We start from the raw sequence: 18474 nt of genomic DNA, 5'->3' as shown, positions 1-18474 counted from the left end.
TATTCCACATAATCCTACAGACATTATTTCCTTTAAATTTCTTTATGCTGAGAGAGAAGTCTGTGAGAAAATTATTTTATCTGTGTTTTGTGTTGCTTTTTCTGTTTAATCTCCACTTGATGTGAAAGGTATATGTCAGACTTTTTTCCAACCAAAATGAAGCTGCTATTCCTTTCCACAGATCTTTTAGTTTATACTGCCTCTCTGCAGCTAAAACTTAACATATGAGGGAGTTCTCCATCTGGGGAAGGAGTTAAGAACACAGAAATAGTGACATCTCCAGCGTGAAGTGGAGTCAGCAAGGGGGAGAAGATGTGTCTGGATTCAGGAGCAGAAGGTCCTCCTTGACTGCTGGAATACAAAAAAATAAGATGGTACTTTTCCTTTGTCTAAACTTGAAGATTTTACAATAGCATCATTTGTGTATGGGAAAAATACCAGAGGATGTGCCTGTGTGCAGAGACATCGAAAAATACTGTATGAAAGCAAATTTTAACTAATAAATTCACTTCAGCAAGAATTGTGAGTTTTGATCTGGCTTGGATTCTCCAGGGACTGCATGTCAGACAAATGCTACAGAAATCAAGATGACCCACTTCTCTCTAGCTTGAGGATAAAACCCCACTGCTTTGGTAGCCCCATCCAAACTGGCTGTAAATAATAATTCTTAAGAAAATCAGGGTGGTAACATTAACTTCAAAAAGTACTTCACAAATTTGGAAATTTCTATTAAATAACTGACCATAATTAATGCACTTGGCTGTAGAATTCAATTACATTTTAAAAGCAAATCATGAAGGAGTCTTCATACTTGTTTTCTTTTACAACTGATATGACAGATCAAAAATGTTAATGCTACAAATACTGTACTGACTAGAAACCAAATGTAGCTTAAATGCACTGATTTATTTTACAAAAGTAGGACATCCAAGTAATAGACTATGTTTCTGTAGAGGCGATCAATGTCACTTAAGAACTACACATCTTATATCAACTCAAACCAATGCACAAACATAATCAAAAGGCATTTAATATGCTACACAATAGAACTTGAAATGAACTTGACCATAAAATGTGTATAATCTAAGCTGCAGAAATCACTCCATTTCAATGATCTGTTCCCTAAAAAGAAAATGCAAAGTGTTTAAAAGACTTAGCAAAATGTTTGCATAGATTTAATAAATCATCATGGGTATCAATTATATCTTGAAAATAGTGTACAGCTCTTATATCATCAAGGACTGGTTTTAATTACAGCTGCGGTGTAACTAACATTTTCTTAATTTTAATGAGTGTTGTTCTATTATAAGATTAACTTGTACTGAAGCTGAAGAAGACAAAAGAATTTTGAATTAGAAGAAGTCCAAAGACATTTGAGAGGTACACAGAACAGCAGATTGTTTTGAAATATGTTGGATTTTGGCCCAAATGCTGTTCTACTTTCTCACTCAGTGAGACATCTCATGGGAGTATGGCAAACAAGATTTGGCCTTTTTTCCAGAATTGTAAAAAGTTAATATTGCAAATACAAGTGCGAAGCTGTAGTAAATTCCTGTCTGTGTAAGAGAATTTTGCATTACTAAAATGAGCATATTACATCATTATAATCCTTAATACATACATCAGTAACACTAACTCTTTTTAAGTTCCTGTGCTTAGTTGTAGATCGTGCTTCATTGACATACTGTATCTATATTATAGAGTATGTACCGTTGTATAGCACCAATACAGCAGCAAAATTTCATCAGCTAGGCAAGGTATTACGTGAATTATTGTATAAAGGTCAAAGAACCACTTGGAAGACTCCTGAATCAGAAAAAACCCCAACAAATCAGTGAGTTTGCGTTTATCATCAGCATTTCAAAGCATTTTAGAATTTTATTATTAAAGAATGATAGAACCTAGTTTACCACGGGCAAGTGTAGAAGCCAGTGGTTTGATAGACGACAACAGTCTGTTTTGTGGGCACTCTAGTTTTTGTTCCTCTCCTTGCCTGGCTTACCTGAAGGGTGGTCATGGTCAACTACTTGCTATTTAAGTTCAGGATTTTCTGATTTTTGGTCCATTCTTAGGCTCCTGGTCATGAATGAGGTCTAGTGTGGGACATAAAGAAGAGTGACTTTATGATCCACAAACAATGTATAGGAAGCAGCTGTTTTTGTGTAAACAATGTGAAGTGTTAGTACAGAGATTAGAAGTTGTCATTCAGCCTTGAAAACAGGCTCTTGAATACAGGAGCAGAAGGACCATTATATTTCTGTTATGTTAAAATTATGCCACAATTAATTTAAAGTAAGAATTGCAAACCAAATATTCACGTTTTCAGAAGAGTAATCATAGTTCTTGAGGCTATTGCCATACCTCAGGCCTATGATTTCTGTATGCTAAGGACAGAAATGTTTGCATCTGGCATCTCATTTTAATTCAGCAAATTTCTTTCCTCTGACTTTTTCATTAGAAGAGCTGTAGTGTGTATCAAGAACATTATTTTCATTATACAAACGGAAAACTAGATAATAGGTGATTTTTATGTCAAAAGGTTGTATTGCTTTTCTCCTACTGCTGGGTGGCCTTAATATTTAAGTCATAAATGGGCAAATGTCAAAGCAGGTCTCCTGCTGTGCCTGACTCCCTCTAATAATTGGGTGCTGTTTTATTCTTCTGTGGCTTCGTAGTGAGTACAGCTGTCAGCTGGCATAACTGGTAATGAAAGGACCACACTTCTTATAGCCAGATAACTCCCTTCAACATTCATGGCGTATTTACAGCCATCAGATTTGCAGTATCAGGTTCCTAACTATAGCTGTGCACAGCAAAATAATATCTGAACCTATGTCACTGCACTGTTAAAAGCATGTATTTAACATAAAAAATTTATATTCATACAAAATAAGGGAGGATCAGACCTTCCGTCCAGCTGTGAGTGTGGTTTCAGAAGAACCAAACAGCCTCACTGCCCAGCTGGGAACTCTCCCTTCCCTGGAATTACCACATGGTGTAACACTGCTGTACTGGCCCCAGTTCCCTTCCCTCTCACCTAGGTCCTGGAGAACACAAGGAGAAAGAAGCTCGGTGGAGACTACTCACCATGGTCTCCAGCCACTACAGTAGATGTCTGGAGCCGTAAACCACTAGCATAATTTAGCAGTCTGCTAAAAAGCAAGTTAAAAAAAGGCAGCTGTAAAGTTGTTGGGAGCATATCCACATGTAGACAGAGGGCTCTGATTCATATTTGCCTAATTAAAGATACAACAGCCATTTATGGTTGCTTGTATTTGCTGTCTTGCTGCTATTTGGAAGATGGTTTACCATCCTACCATCCTTTTTCAGGCTCTCTCTCTAGACTCCTGTGATACTTTGAAGGGCAAAAAACGTCTGTTGTGTCTAATAACTATTAATGGAGAACCTTCCCATCCTGACATACCTCTTCTTTGAAGGCTGCAAGTAGCAACGCCAGTTCAGAGCCCACTAGAAAAGCTTGCTATGCCAATGTTATTTCCAAGGGACCTTGTGGGAATGAGTGTTTGTGGACAGAGCTGTGCCATTGTGTGGGCTACACTAGCAGCTGACTGGCTCAAGGTGACCCTTCACAAGTTGTATTGCAAGGACACAGGTCTGTTCCCCCGATGCAAGCAGACATGGGGTGGCACAACGTGATGATTATTCTAGACATCTCTTGTAGCCTGAGCCCATTTGGACAGCAACAAGAAGAAAACATACATGTAGGAGTTGCTGTTCCCTCTGACACTAGTGGGAGATTTCCTCCACACTGTGAAAGCCTTGGGTGAAATGCGGTAAGGGTAGGTTCTCAGAAACAGCCCTCCTCAGGAGGCAGTCCTGAAAAGGAAGAAGTTATAACTTCTTGCTTCTCCAGCCAAAAGGTACGGTTTAATGCTGCAGGATTATTAGCTCTTTGTGTACTTAACAAAACATGTCAGTAATGATCTGTACAAAAACTCTTCTGTGGCGGCCGTCAGACTTGTTAAAAGCTGCAGCTGAGCAACTAGTCAGGACATGTGGTTTTCTTGGGGAGAGGATTGTTATGAGGAATGTTGTGTTACTTTATTCCAGACAAACAAATTAGGTCCTTGCTATTCTATATTCTAGCAATTACTTCCTACTGAAAAGCAACCTCCTTCAGCATGGACTTATGAGAACAAGGCAAAAATAGCTCATTCAAAGCTAGTAGTGTTCAGGAAGAACATTTAGAAAACACTGAATCCTAACATGTCAGTCCCTAACCTTTATTAAAGGAAACTTTCTCTGGTGTAAGTGGCACCTTCTTTTCTGGGCAGAATCTATTAAGGGCAGTCCCATATTGCCAGAAGAAAGGTAAGACCTCAGAATTTGGATAGAGAATTAATTTGCCACAGCATGCTACTGCACACAGAAATTTTAAGAAAATGTTCACTGAGAAGAAAGACAACCAATAATATATCAGTAAATATCATGGTTTTACTAGCAGTCACATATTGACCCTGATTAAGACATTAATCCACTGTAGCAGTTATTTTAATAGGAAAAATCCAGAGTGAAAAAAAGGGGAAATAGAGCAAAAACCATAAGGTATTATTCTGCTTTCTAAACACTGGCTAGCCATTCACCCAACTTTTTGCTAGACAAGAAAGTTCTAGTGGCGGCTATTTGTGAGATACTTAATGCAGTGAGACTTTTTTTTTTTTTCATTATTTTTGCCCAGGAGACAAATGTGTAACCATATGATTTTTACCCCTGCTATGTTAAAAATGCATTTATATTTTTTTAAGCGCACCCGATTAAAGAGGGCACATCTGTTTTAAGTCTTTCTTTATGAAAATTACTGAGCTTCCTCTGAAAGCTTATCTTTTAATTTCAAAATTCTTTGTAGCAATAACTTAGATAATAACCAACCATATTTCTGTCTTCTTTAGGAAAGAGAGAGAGAGAGAGAAAGAAAGAAAGAACCATTTTGAGCTTTGAACTCCCCCTCCCTCCCCTCTTTGGGTCTCCTTTGAAAAGGCCCCCCTCATTTGCGTTTAAAATGGATGTTTCATACTGGTTGATTAGTGTTAGTATGGGATACCAGCCGCTCTGAGCCCAAGGCTCAGCTTGAGATCTGCGGATTATTCATCAACTTCCCCGGCAGGGGGGACCGCTCCTCACTTTCACTGCACAGCCAGCAAAGTGCTCAGCTTTGCTTTTTAAGATTTTTTTTCCCTTTTCACAAAGTTGGGGTTTTTTTCCCCCTTATTCCCCATGAAGGGGTTACTTGAGTGTACATAACACCAGATCACTTTTAATACCAAACCTCCCCCTCCCCAACCAGTTTTCTTGGTCTCAGTAGCACATAATGGATCGGGACGTATTTACCATATGTCTGTCTGGTTACAACCATTGTTTAAAGCAAAGATAATTTAAATACGTAAATTGAGACTCGGAGAGGCGCTCGATTTTATCACTATATTATGGCCATATTATTGCATGTCTTTTCTTTTTCCTTAGGTCTGAGTGATGCTTTGTTTATCACGTGCTAAGTTAGAAAAGCTTCAGAGGATGTATTAGGATGTGTCTGTATTAACAATATTTCAGTAACATTTATCATCACTGCTGCAGCATTTTGGATACCAAGCCTAATCCAGCTCTGAACAGGCTTTTACAAAATCGTTCTTTGACGTTAACTACCTGTGTATGTTTGCAATATTTGTTATTACTAATCATACATATTGAGATAATGCTTCAGAACCAATGAAAAGGATTTCTTGTGCAGAACAAAAATAAATAGCAATTTTGTGTGCCTGAAATCTAGCCCACTCTTGTGTCATCTGATCTCACAAAAGGTAAGTTCCCTACAAACCTGGGATCTCTTAGTCCTATGAGCCATTATGGATACGGGAATATAATTGCAACATGGAGAGTTTTTTCAGACATTACCGAGCACACATATTTTCCTTTGCTCCTTTGTCTCCAGCTGCCTAAAGGCATTCATCCTTCCTTGAACATAGTGACTACACACAAAATGATAATGTCTACAAAGAGGCAGAATCACTTTCTTTTAACTTTAGCCATCTAAAACAGGCATGAACCTTGATGATTAGTTTAGAAGAATCTATTGCTAATGGAAAGAAACCAGCACCTGCAGAATGTGACCATCCTATCAATACTTATGATGGAAAAGAATATCCTCTAGATATGGCATATACTGTCCCCACTAGTATATGCCACAGATAACTAGTTCAGATCAAACTCCTAACTTTCAAGGAGCAGAGACTGCATGAGATGATTCATACTTACTAAGACACAGGATGATTTGGTACAATGCTCACAGTCATTGATTCTTCTTAAAATTAACAGCTACCATGAGCCAAATTTCCTCTTTTGTTTCCTACTGTCATCCCTGAAAGCCCTGAAAAAAAAGATTTATCTTATTTGGTACTTTTAGTGAATGACATTTCTCCTTCAAGACATCTTTAATCTGCTTACAAGGTTAGTAGGAGTAGGAGACACAGCACAGCACTATGCAGAATTTGAAAACAAGAACTTCTTTACACCCACATGGCACCCACAGTTCCCCCTTCTATGTGTATATAAACTAATGATAAATTTTCTCTCTTCATTATCTTATTTTCTGGTTTTGCCAAGGGAGGTTTAGATTGGATGTTAGGAAAATGTTTTCACAGAAAGGGTTGTCAAGCACTGGCACAGGCTGCCCAGGGAGGTGGTGGAACCACCGTCCCTGGAGGTGTTTTAAAAGTGCATGGATGTGGTGCTCAGGCACATGGTTTAGCGGTGGGCTTGGCAGTGCTGGGTTAATGGTTGGACTTGGTCTCAAAGGTCTTTTCCAGCCTAAATGGTTCTATGATTCTATACCTCCTGACTGAACTCTCTCACCGTGAAACCACTGCCTGTAAAAGATGTGCTGTATGTGATATAAATACAAATGGCCACAAACACTGCGCATTGTGCCAAGCTCAGGGCTATTGATACATATCTGGCACGCCTCTCTGCGGATTGGCACTTTGGTACTCTCTCTAGTCTTGCACTACAGGAGGGCTCAGACAGGAGTTGTACCCAGCTGCTCAACCACCCATGTCCAGAAGACAGAACTGTAAGGATCTGGAAACTAAGTAGTCAAAAAATTATTTTAGGCCTATCCAGGTTTAGACATATGCTAAAGAAATTATGCAGACTGCAGTTAAGGATTTAGGTGCCTGAATCTCTCTAAAAGTTGTTTGGGGCACAGGAATATTTCTTTGGATGGCCCTTAATTGCTTGCTTACTCCTCTCAATTTTGCATCTGCTGTATCCATGACCACAGAAGCATTGGAGTGGCGTTCAGAATTGCCTTATGTGAATTCTGCCTCTTTCTTCTTTTTCCCAGGAGGAAACCATGTAATAGCTACAGAAATTTAAATACATACATAGATATATATGCATATATGCATATGTATATGGACCAGTGAAACTAGTAACCAAGATGTTTAACTCCTGCAGCCAGGAGATGGGTGTTTTCATCACAGACATCAAAAGAAATATATGAAGGAGGTGGGCATGACAATGAAGCTGATAAGTCAAAGGATATTGCAAAAGATGTTGCAAGAGATGGAAAGACATATTTTACATACCATGCTGCATTACAAATGATGCAGTCCACACAAAATACACTACAGAGAACTCAGAGAATATACTATGTGGCTAGATTTCGTAGGGCCAGTTCAGCAGGATAGTGTAAATTGGCACAGCTCCACTGACTTGAGCTGATTTGGGCAAATAAATTGAAGCAAAAGAGACACCAAAAGAAAACATAATGAGCCCTCAGTCTTTTTATTCAGTTGCGTCTAGAGGCATGGTGATACTTTAGAAGTAATGCTTACAAAGCAGTAGTGACAGTGGTAAAGCCATTTGTATTAGACTTATTTAACACTTACCTGCCCAACTCAATTCAAGTCATTGAAGCCATGTACATAAGTACAACATCTGCTTGATGGGATAAATATATTCTAATATTAAATGTATTTGATAGTACATCTACATTTGATACATGTGAGAACAATGCAATGGGTAGCAACATGGATCAAAATTCAGTCCAGAACAGATTTTAAATACAACTGAGTTATTACAACTTCAAATTACTATTACTGAGATCAGGATCTTTAGTCCCATACTGATCACCATGCTTTCTCATGGAAGTTCATGTGGAAATCCATTCAGCAAGATCATTTGTAACATGGTCCATCAGGCATTTGAAATTTTAAAAAGTTAAACAAAACAGAATTTTATAAAGTCATTATCTGCAAATATTCCAAGGGAAGTGAGTGGAATAGTGGCAAATGTTTTACATGTAGGTAGATACAAACTTTGTGTAATATAACGTGTGAGAATGATTTAAACTCAATAGGAAAATTAATTATTGGGGGTTTAAAATTGTAAATCACCATTTGGGCTTTAAAGAATCTTCAAAATAAAGAAAATAATTCAGGTATTTATTGTTTTGCTTCAATTTACATTGGTGCTATAAATAGCTGACAAGAAATGATGACAAATAAGCTATTGTAACCCTTTGGGAGTTTATTAGGTCATTTGTGAGAGTGTTGAATAGAGTCATTTGTTGCCCTCAGGTGTTTGAGAGTCTCTTTACCCTTGGGAAAGGAATTTAACAAAGGAGTGTATTTCAAAGAAGGCACTCTGTGTTTTCCACCCTTTTTCTGAAGTGTTTTCAAACACACTCCAAGCTAAAAATTCTCTGAAGTGAGAAAAGGAGGTATATATCAGATGACCCCTGAAGCAGCTGACAATCCCAGGGAGCAGAAGATAGGGTCAGATTCTAGATGCTTGAATCCCAAATACATTTTCACCATAGGAGGCCCTGATTTATTTTTGCCCCACCCACTGGGTGCAAACTTTGAAATGCACAATACAAAAGCACTGGACTAATGCCCTACTTGCCTTTTTTTTTTTTTCCCTGATATGTGATATGTCTTATTTTTTTGGTCTGCTTCCAAAAACATTGGGCAGGTCCTTTGTTACAAAAAGACATTGCATCTGTCTTAAGCTATGTATCTTTTTTATTAAATAAAGGATTAGCCTTTCTTTAGGCTATAATAAAACAGATCATCAGGCAGTATCAATATAGCAATTGTAATGAATCTGCTAAACAGCTTTAAAGAAAACAAACAAACAAACTACAGTTTTAATTACCTAGGTAGCATCCAGGTAGTTAGCTGTTCCAAAAGCAATGGTCCATACAATCCCTCCAGTGGATATAAGGGTAAAAAGGAGGCCAAGGGGAAAGGAAAAATGGAAGTGACTCTCTGTATTTATTTTTTTTTTACTTCCTTGAACAGTAGCAATGACATTTAGCTCATAATTCCGGTCTCAAATGCACAGAGTAAGCAGATTTAGCATCACCCATCTTGTTTTTAGTTCAGGAGGTGCTATCAAGTGAATTCACTAGCTCATTATTTCTTCTTAATTAAGATACTTAGAGATGAAAATCTGTGGAAATTAAAAGGTTAATAGTTAAAATGATGAAATAACATAGTCTAACTGAATAGAGCAAATCTGCAGTATGGAAGTACTGAATGCAACAACAGCAGTTAATGGAGACCAGGTAATAAACAAGTCTGTTGTGTTATCTTTCCTTGAAGGCTGTTGCTGATGGGTCCAAGGCAAGATCGATCATCTTTGTTTCAGGAAGAGCATCCTTCCTGTATAGATTTTGCTTAAAATAACTTTTATTTGTAGCATTGTTACCGAAATCTCGGAATGAAGAACTTATCAACACCAATGTGATGTAGATAAACAGACATTCTTTATTAACGGCTGGGTGCGTGAGTGAGTCCTCTCACGACCAACGTGCACCAAGTTTCAAAATCATACACCATATACAGAACTTATTCATGCATATTCATTAAGTATTCATGCATAATCATAGCGTTTCCCGAAAATCATTAACATACTCTCCTCCCATATCCGATTCTGTGCAGTAAAGGTTAGAAAGGTACAGAAATGGGTCTGGGGTACGATTTGGGTAGGTGGTATATGAGTCGGTGGTCGCGATCTCCCCCTGCCAGAATTACCTTTTACTAAAGGTCACGGTTTCTTGGCAGGTAACTACAAGCTGTCCCAGTTGACTCTCCCCAGTTCCCATTAATTCTATATTCTGACATTTCAATACACTTTCTACATACAGAAGACTAGTCAAATACAAATAAATCTGTAAAATCCCAAATTTGTTACCTAAGTTTTAAACAATGATTCTAGCCCATTCGTCTGGCCTTGGTACAGGGCAGTACAAAGGATTTTGTAGCAGCTTTTGCTGTGCAACTACAAGTTTCATTAAAATATATTTCTTATTACAAATGATTTTATAAAATCTAATAAAGTCAATTAATTCTAACTTATTAGCAGATCTGTAACAGCATGTCTCAGAGAATTGAGTCAGAAATAAGGAAACCAGAGGCTAAAAAAGTCATGCAAAACATTGGTTTTGATTAGGGAGCTGTCACAAGGACAGCTGTTAAAGATTAGTGTCATGGGTGTCTTTGGCTGAAATAGGGGCACATGCACTCATAAGATTCACTGACTGGGCCAGGGATATGTAAAATGATACAAAGTAGAATTCAGCATTAATTTTTCTTCGTTACTCATAAAGGATAAATCTTAAGAACTAATTTTGTGGTTCATGTCAAATTAACACTGGTCAATTGTCCAGCATCACTGCTCTAACCTTAGCTTTCTGTTTGCCACTAGCACTACAGAAAAACTACAGATAGCTCAGAGATTTTTGTATTTTGGTATTAGGACCTATTTGTATTTCTTGCTCTGTACAACCAGATGTTCTGTTTGTCACGTCAAGACAACATTGTGTCCTTCTAAAAAAATTCTTCTTTAAAAATGTACTTAATGACTTCTAAGAGCTGGAAATTAGTGCTTTTTAGCTTACTGGGAGGCTGGAAGATTTTCTGTGTTTTTATAGCGTCTGCCAGTCTCCTATCCATACTACAATGTCAGGCAGGACTTAACTGTATGTTTGAGAATGAGAAAAACAGAACAAAGCAATGTGAAAGAGAACCTGTTTTCAAAACATTTTTCTGTGTTCTGGATGGGGGTTTGTTTCCTTTGACAGAAGTCTGAATGTAGTGGGCATTTCTGACCTACATTTTTGTGAGCAGACTATTGCCTGTTTGTGTGTACACAACACATAGCAAAACACTGTTCTCACTGCGTGCTGGCAGGCAGGGATTTGTACATTCCCAACACCGTTCAGACCTGGTTACAGAGGTTCTCAGATCATCTCAGAGATGGTCCTGCAGATCTGGTTGCTGTACATTTCTTCTGTCACTGAAAAGACCACATACTTTATAGCCACAACAAGTAGCTTATGTAACAAAATGTTACAAACTTTACACCCAAGTTTAGCAACTAGGGTCTCAACCTAATAAAGATGTGCGGCTATTGGCCAGAGTTCCCCTGCATAGTAGGTGAGACTGAAGAGTCCCACCTAGCCAGCCTAACATCTGCCTGCTGGACTTGAATCCCCCTGTCCTCTTCTTTGCTTTTAAAAGGATGCAGGCTTGATTCAGCAAGGAAAGTTCTGCAGAGTAATAGTTCCCCCATGCCATTACCTGAAGCGCATGCGCTAGCACATGCCACAGAGGAGGTACAGTCCTGTTTTCCACCACTCAAAATTTATTTCCTGGCCTTATTCAGGGTTTCAAGAGTGTACTGTCATCCACTTAGGCTCCACTTGAACCCCCTCTCAATTGAATGGCCTCCAGCTCTTGTCTTCAAATAGCGGTGCCCATCCTTTTTTGATCATACAAGTCATGTACATTTTTCAAAGGCAGAGCTGGTGCTTATGGCCCCTCTTCTCTCTTGCTTTCTCACTTCTTGACTGGATTCACTGTGCATTCAGTACACAGGTAATTCGTGCAAATAAGCCATTGAATGCTCTGAAGATGTTCAAGATGAAGAAGGGCTGAGATTAGGCTGCCTACTATGGGAGTAAGTCATGTAGCCCACCCATCTTTTGCTTAGGCTGAATTCACGAGCAGACAGAAATTAGCTTGTCAGTAGGTGAATGTTCTGACTGCAACTGCTGCTTGTTCCTGACTGCCACTCATTCCTGGGTACTATCTCTCTTACATGCCTTTCAGGACCTTGCCTGTATTGTCATGGATGTAATCTACAAAGAGGATGCATCTGTCTTGGAGAGAGTTGTTTTCTCCTAAGCTGCCTCTTTGGTGCAAAGAACCTGATTAGTTTTGTCAGGACAGTTTTATGCTGGGATAGTACAAAAGGGTAACTTGGAATGCCTGAGGAAATCTATAATCAAAAAGTTCAGTGCATATGAAATTAAGCACCTTCAAGAACAGGCAGCATCTAAGCAGGAGAGTCCAGTATCAGTTTGCTATTCCAGTTCTATATTGTACACTTTAAGCACACAAAGTCTGTTCCTCCATGTGCCTCAATGGGAAGTTCATTATGTAGAGCAATTTAGGTAATTAAAATCCATATGTTTATTTCTGGAGTGCTTAGAATAAATTAGCAGCTCTGCAGGAACCTGCCACTGTCCCACTAGATGAAGTCCTGCCTGCTATTGGTTACTAAAGTGACACAACTTTTAAGGTAGGGAAATTTGAAATTAGTTGCTCGTACGAACTACAGTAAAAGTAGTTCAGTTGTGGGAGTTGATTCCGATCACAGTCCACATCATAACTCCTGCTAGTTCCCCTGGTACTGCTCTCCTTGACATCTGTGTCAGCAACTCAAGCACATAGATGGAAGACTGAACTACTATGAAAACCGGACTAGTCATCTAGTAAGCAGTAAGTATTCATATCCTGAATTGAAATGCATCTTTGGTGTCTGAGGTTACATCCATACTTTGCAAACACCTAAAAAAAAACCATTCCAATCTTTTCTCATTCTTCTAATCACCACTACCTTCCCAACACAACCACTACCAAGGAAATCAGATGCTATTCCTCTAGAGGGATCAGCACACCAGGGCGGCCTGTGTTAACGTTTTCATACCTTGTGTTCTCAGGTCCTTAACAGCTCAGGTTTAGCATACTGCCTCACTCATGTGCCCCGAGAGGAAGGTCTAGGCTGAAACATTTCATAATGGAACAATGCACTCATTTTTCTTTCTCATGCAATCTTTGTATCACTTTATTATGTGGTGCTCATCTTTATTTAACTTTACATGTGGAAGAAATATCTTTCCATAGCGACAAATGTGCATCCTTAAAATATGTAGCAGTAGAGATTGATCCCTATTAACTTTAACTTACTAGGAGTAACTTACTAAGTTAACTTACTAAGGAGTAGCCACACCGGCCTCTGCCTCTGTATCAGTGACACCAGTACACAAATTCAGTGCTGTGGTCATGCATAAATGCTGTGCTGCAAGTCCACTCATTCTCATGCACAGCGCTGACAAAGGTTTCAATGAAAGTTATTAACTTTAACTTACTGTATTATATATTAGATCACTGTGATTAATTCTGAACGAGAGCTGCTAAATTAAGATTTAAGGAAACGGTTTTAAATTGAGATTAAGCCTTCATTATTGTGCTGTTCAACAATTTAAAATGACAGCCTTAAATACGGAGCAATGCATTTCATTTCTAAGGTACTTATCTAGACTGCTTCTGGAGTGAAGTTAAGTGCTAGGACACCACTGAAATATTCATGCAGTTGTAGAGAGGGAGCAATACAAGATGACAAAAGTGACTTTGGGTCTTGACATTCAAATATAAGAGGAAAAGATAATAAACTTGTTAACGCCTTTGATTTAATCTAGCAAAGTTTCTGAAAACTATGAATCCTTGAAGAAAGTCTACAACTGCTGGCCAGGATCTTAAAGCATCTATGTATGTGGAATCCCACAGAACTCAGGATGGTTAAATAATGGCTTAAATGTCCATTCACGTTTTGATATCATCACAACACTGAATTCACAAGGACCTAACTAAAACCTATTGCCTGTTATAGGCAGCATGTATTAGATTCACTGAAGCTGTGAAAACAGACGTGTCTTTGCTTATGGAAACTGCAGGTAATAATACTTCTGCCCGTGCTTCCTGTTTGTGCAAGTGCTACATAAAGTACACTTTCTAAACCTGCTATATGAAGGATCCAAGAGGGCCAGGTTTTCAACAGTGCAGCAGTCAGTCTTAAGAATTGTATTTTATCTGGATGACTTACATGAATGAAGCAGTAGACTATGAAGAAACACTGCCACTTGTGGAAAGTAGCATATGTTTAAATGCAACACCCTTTGAAAAAGGTCAGGGAGCACAAATGTTCATCTTTTATTTTATTTGTAAATACGATAAAGACAGTTGCCTTCATGCAATAAAATGTTCAGATCAAATACACTGCAATGGAAGCAGAATATAAGGTGTGTGGTTTGGTTGATGCAGCTATCCAGGTGGAGAAGACATGTAGAAACGTGTTTGCTACTTAGTTGTGCTCTTCCACTCCTTTCAGCCCTGCGGATCAGACTTTGTATTTGTAGGGAGCCAGGAGCAAAGTGCTTTTTCTAATACTTAACTACAACGTTGAGGAATTGACTTTGCACTTTTTTAACTGAGGATATCACTTGTAGATTTGTGTTCTTGGTTCTCATGAGAGTATATTTGCTAGATACCAAGAATTTGACCCATTGTTCAGAATAAAATCTTGGAAGAGTGTACTGAAATGGTTAATTCACTTGCTTAGATAGTTCTCTAGACTGTAACTGTGGATTTGATACTGTGCCACACTGGCCTCTGCCTCTGTATCAGTGACAAATTCAGTGCTGTGGTCATCCATAAATGCTGTGCTGCAAGTCCACTCATTCTCATGCACAGCGCTGACAGAGGTTTCCATGAAAACATTTCAAAAATGATCTTGCAACTTAAGAAAACATACTTCAGCAATTACCATTTCCTTTACCATGAAACCAAATTCACTGTACATTACAGCTTTAAAGCTGAGATCTAAGGTTCAGATCAACTCTTTAATCCTGACTGTGGCTTCAGGTACTTCCTGATATTTATGAGAAATGCTCCAGGCCTGCAGCTGGGCTTTGAACAAAAAAATAATGAACTTCGTTGACTGTGAACAAAGTTATACACAATTTTAAAGAAAGCTAAGCTATGACATTTTTTATTCCAACACTAAATCACATAACCCAAATTCTCTGCATAATGCAGGAACATTCAGAGCAATAAAAAGACAATTAGATCAAACCGGGTTGCTAAATGAGCTGAAATCAATCTATCTAGATGTGACAATTCTTGCCAGTCTCTCTCCTGAAATACGTTCCAGCACTTTTTGGAATAATGCAATATTTTATTATCTAATACCTGATTCAAAATACTGTTTCAGTTCTTAACATACTCCATACACCAATTCTCCATCTCCTCCTATTAATTAAAAAATGAAGATATTAGAGGATAGGATCACATCCTACAGAATTTCATATTTATTTATACAATACGCTTTACAAATCTAATCATACTGTTAACTTCTGGAGGCCTTGTTCCTCTCTGTTTAATGTGACCCCCTCCATTTAATACAGCTATTTATTGAGAACATACGTCAAATCACTTCTTGCTCACTTTGCTCAGGATTTGGATAAAAATTAGATGTCATCTAGGACTGATATGAATTTGTAATGGGCAGAAATTAATAGAAAGTAAGAGTTAAGTTGATACAGCCCAGGAGGTGTTGGCAGGGGTATGATGGTTTCTAAACAAGAGGCCATTTTCTCTTCAGGGCACAGTCTGACAAAACAGGGCTTGGAATGAGCAGTGATGATAACTGCAGTGATTAGATACCCTGGTAAACAAAGAACACATGAAACAAAAAAATAATTTGCTTCTGTTGAAACAAAACATATTGTTGTCAGGGGGAACAGGAAAGAGTCCTACGCAGGTTTGAAGAATAGAGGGAGTGATGTTTTAAGAGGAGAGTTACAAAGAATAAGGGCTCAGACAAAAGAAGTAAGAATCTGAAGGAAAAAACCAGAAAATTGGGATGAAAAAAATAGACTTATAAACAGCAGAGGAAATACAAAGTTGAAAAATATATTTTCCCTCTTCCTGAGAGAAAATACTTGCACTATACTTGTTGTGCCATGAGTTGGGTATTATGTCTTTAGTAGCAATTTTTTCCCCTAACATGCCTTTCTCCTTCTGTTTTGGTATGTAAATACTAGTTTCCCTGCCACTCATACTCTACCCAAGGTAGTAAGCTAGGCTCCATTGTGTACGCAGATCAGTTCCTCTATCCCAAGCATAATTACAGTAAATTAAATGTGACATTAAAAACTTGCATTGAGAAGAAACAAGAACTGTAACTCATGAGATACTACAGACAGTAAGTCAGTCTGCAAAAACCTCGCCTCTCTCACTTTAGAAAAAAACTAATTAAGAATGTAAGAACGCTGTGGTCCAGATTCACAAATACTTAATACCTAGCATAGGAACCTGAAATTTAAAGTTTATTTTTGAGCAATTCCCATTTGAAATTTTTTTAACAAATATTTATAAGATTCAGGAGCAACAAGTTGGGCTTGTTAAAATCTAGCTGCACATAGGAGTTACTGAGTTCTGTTGTGAAGTGTTACTTAGTTGTTCTTGCCTGATCACAGCAGACAATAGCTTTTATTCCAGTATCTTGAGATAATGCCTTTTTTGGGGCTGGAACCAAAAGAGCTGTTGATACATGGATTTGGTGTTAAAAGAAAGAAGTGAAGGTAAGAGTTCAACTTGCATTGCTAGGAGTTTGCAATACACTTATACATTACACTAAAGGAACTGAAGTGTGTATTTTCTTCACTGTGTGCGTTAAAATCACTTAACTTACTTACCATTCAGAATTCTGAAGTGCTGCTAACTACACAAGTTAACAGCTGTCTGCTAGTACAGTCCCTGGCTCCTACCTCCTCAGGCATCTTTTTCCTGTTTATACTTGCACATCAAATGGGCCTTTGGAAAAATCCCTGATTCTCTTTTGTTCTGTTTTCTTTGTTTTGTTTCCATGCGGTCTTTTCCCCTTTGGAGATGACATGTATGGGAAATGGCTTATTGTAGCAACAGGAGACAGAAGGCGAAAACAATTGCATCATGGGTAAAACAAACATCAAAGCAAAGTGCAGGCCAAGTAGCTGTGAAAAAATTATGTCATATACGATATTTCAGTGTGTTGAGGTCCTGCACTGGTAGATTTTTTGGCAACACAGAAGAAATATGCAAATAGTTACCATTTTCAGTGTCTTGTTTTTCTCAGCATTTCTGAGAAACCAGCCAGGACTAAGGACACGATACACCTGTTGCAATTGGTGCATTGCAATTTCCACATTCTCTCTGACTGTGAAAATTCATTAAGCCTACTTGTAGTGTCACAGTTTTAACTGGGCTTGAATTGCCAAAAAGAAAAAGCGAGCCTGAAAGACTGTGAAAACCAAACTGGAACCTAACTTTCATTAAGTACTAATTAACTGTCTGACAACCCACGCCTAAAAATGATGGTGCTTGATGTTGATGTTTATTTTTACTTTATAAGAAATTGCTGTATGTAGCCAGCCTGATTAAGTACCTTTAACAATTCCCATCTAAAGATAATTATGTTCTGCAGTGAAGTGTAAGGAATTTGGCATAAAAAAATAAACATTAAGTACAGCAGATACTGTAAATGAATAAACAAACCTAACTATTTCCAACACACATACTGCTTTCTCACGATTTACATAACGTAAATGACTTTGACAACATCTTTATATTCAGTTTATCTTTAAATACTGCTGAGCCAAGAAAATCTGCATATTGTGTTTCTGCAGCTTTAACCCTCTGACCCACTGGAGAGTTCTGCAGGCTACAGAGCAATAAAAGTTGCCACAGTAGGCGAAAAGCCCGTGGCAAGCAGTAATCGGCACTCCGAAAAGCACTGCACATGCCTCATGTAAGTGTATGTATTGAGTTTGTTAAATATTTATCCAGATTTACATGTGAATAATAAAGCACATGCTAAAACTACTTCAGCTATCTTTTAAGCAGCAATATCCACACTTTCATAGCTCGAAAGCTCTTCTTTTTAACTTGTAAAGAGGAATCCAGCTTCCTAAGTGGGTTGCTATGCTGACATCGGTGAGCACAACACAACCGACTTTGGGGACAAACTGACAATCTAAAGCAAACAAAAAGAGGCGTTTGTGGTATTTGTGTTGAGTATGAACGTCAGCAGTGTCACCTGTTTCTACCAGGAGTAACGGAGGACAAGGAAAAGGAGCCTTGTCCTCTTTGCTGCAGGTACCTGGAAAACAGTGGATGACCTCAGGGGGTCGGACTGTGTTTTGTCGAGGTGAGGTTTCAATTAGGTAACGTTATCTTTTGTCCCTTGAATTCAGTGTCTCCAGACGCGTCACAGGCATCTAATCTTTAAGCAAAGCCACAATTAAAAACAACAGAAACGTGCGCTTGAGCCTTGGTGCTGCCTAGACAA

This window comes from Falco biarmicus, chromosome 1, assembly GCF_023638135.1.
Source record: "Falco biarmicus isolate bFalBia1 chromosome 1, bFalBia1.pri, whole genome shotgun sequence".
In the NCBI taxonomy this organism is placed as follows: domain Eukaryota; kingdom Metazoa; phylum Chordata; class Aves; order Falconiformes; family Falconidae; genus Falco; species Falco biarmicus.
Note: the sequence above shows the minus strand (reverse complement) of the source record.